General features: G+C 30.4%; 1 non-coding gene across 1 annotated transcript; it reads left to right on the top strand.

The window, feature by feature from the left end:
• Positions 1 to 931: 931 nt before the first annotated feature.
• TRNAS-GCU (transfer RNA serine (anticodon GCU)) lies at positions 932 to 1,004 on the top strand. The gene has a single exon. It is a non-coding gene; the product is annotated as a tRNA-Ser (tRNA).
• Positions 1,005 to 2,405: the final 1,401 nt, after the last annotated feature.

Here is a 2,405-nt window from a genome sequence, read left to right as displayed (position 1 = left end):
CTGTAAATCTTGAATGTCTATACCCTGGTAGTAAAGCTAGCCTGAAAATAGACTAGTACCCAGAGACTGAAACTTAGATGGTAAATCAATTTAATCACCGATTAGATTAAAAAGACATTCTTCTAGCCAGCTGCCTGCCAGAAACAAAGTAAATCCTCTTAAGAGGACGATAACATAACCCAGAGTCTCAAATTATCACTAAAATTTTTTCATTCACAGTATATGTACACACACACAAAATACCCAGCATACCAGAAGATAGGAGCAGATAAGTGAAAACCAACAGAAAAAAATGGTATAATTTAAACATAAATGTTGAATCTCTTTTTAAAAGAATCAAATGAAAATTCTAGGACTGAAAAGAAAAACTCAATGTAAGGGTTTAAAACCAGATTATGCACAACTGAAGAGATGATTCATGAATGTGAATATAAGCCAGAAGGAAATATGCAGACGTCACTGCAATTACAAGATAAAAAGTTTGTGAAATACAGAAAAGAGCCTAGGGGATATATTGAACCCAGTGTAAACTTTGTATAATTAGAGTCCTGGAAGGAAAGGATGATGTAACAGAAGGAAGAGTTGAAGAGAAAATAATCTGAGGATTTAAGAACTGACAAACATGAAGCTACAGATTCAAAAAGTGCTACAAACCCCAAGCAGGCAAATACAAAGAAATCCACAACTACAGGCACATTATAGTAATACAGCCAAAGAAACAAAGAAAAAACTGTAAAAGCAGCTTGTGTTAAAATATAAATAAATAAAAATAAAACAAACTAAGAGATACAATAAGACAGCCAATTTTCAACGAAATCAATGGAAGCCAAAAAATAGTGAAATGACATCTTTAAAAGGCTAGAAGAAAATGACAGCCAAACTAAAATTCTATACCCAGAGAAGTTATTATTCAAAAATAAAAGTGAAGTGGGGAGGGTATAGCTCAGTGGTAGAGTACGTGCATGCTAAGCACCAGGTCCTAGGTTCAATCCCTAGTACTTCCATTAAAACAAACAAACAAACCTAATTACCCACTGAAAAAATTTTAAAAAATAAATAAAAGTGAAATAAGGATATTTCCAGCCAAACAAAAACAGATGATTTATAGCTAGTTGACAGACACCAAGGGAAGAATAAACAATTTTTCAGGTAGAAGAAGAATCCCAGATGGAGTCAAGAAGATGCAGAAAGGAATGAAGAGCACTGTAAAAAGTAAACATATGGGAAAATCTAGATTAAAATTGATTGTATAAAATAGTATCTTGAGAAAGTTAGAATATATGTAGAATTAAAATACACAACAATACACGAAATATAAGAAGTAGGAAAAGGAGTTAAGGTATCCCAATGTCCTTAATGTTATCTATGAGTTGAAAAAAGTACTTCATTGAACTTTAGTAAGTCAAGGATGCATGTTGTAATCTTTAGTTCTAAATAACCAATAAAAGGATAATAAAAGAATCAATAACTAGTTAATAGAAGAGGGAAATAGAATAATTAAAAAATACTTGATTAATGCAAAAGGAGGTAAGGGGGAAAAACAGAACAATTAAAATAACTAGCAAACAAATAAAATGATTAGATTTAAACCCAAATATGTTAGTAAGTATATTAAATGTAAACAGATTAAGTACTTTAATTAACGACAAAGATTATCAGACTGGATTAAAAATAAACATACCATTACACCCAAATATAAGCATACAGGAAAAATAAAAGTAAAAGAAAGAAAAAAAACTAAGTAAAAGAAAACTGGTATGATTATACTAATGCCAGTCAAAGGCAAGAAGCTTTACAAGAAATGAAGCACATTTCAAAAGGATAAAAATTTCATTCCATTTGGAAGATATAACAATCTAAATTTCACCTAATAGTACATCTTCAAATTTTACAAAGCAAAATTGACAAACCAGAACTAAAAGGAGAAATGGACAGATCCACAATTATAATGAGAGATTTTAATACATCTTCTACTTCTCTCACTAACTTTTGAAACGAACAGTCAAAACAAAAGAAAATTACCCCACACAGATACAAAAGATTTGAACAACATAATTAACAAATGCAAATGTGACCCAATTACCAGATATAGAATACTTCACTCAATTGCAGAATATACTTTTAAGATTTTGAGTACACATGGTACATTTACCAAAATTGACTGTATGCTGGTCCATAAAACAAATCTCAGTAAATTTCAGAAAATTTAAATGATTTCTTTCTTTTTTTTCCCTACACAATATCTTTGTCAGGTTTTGATGTTAAGGTTACATTGCTGTCATAAAATGAGTAGTAAGTGTTCTTTCCTTTTTTATTCTCTGGGAGAATTTATGGTTTTACAACTACAGTAAAATTCAGGTAGAAATTAGTAACAAATAATACTTAGATAATCCCCACATTTTTAG

The sequence above is a fragment of the Camelus dromedarius genome, chromosome 6 (assembly GCF_036321535.1).
Source record: "Camelus dromedarius isolate mCamDro1 chromosome 6, mCamDro1.pat, whole genome shotgun sequence".
Classification (NCBI taxonomy): Eukaryota; Metazoa; Chordata; class Mammalia; order Artiodactyla; family Camelidae; genus Camelus; species Camelus dromedarius.
Note: the sequence above shows the minus strand (reverse complement) of the source record. Positions and strands in the feature narration are given on the sequence as shown.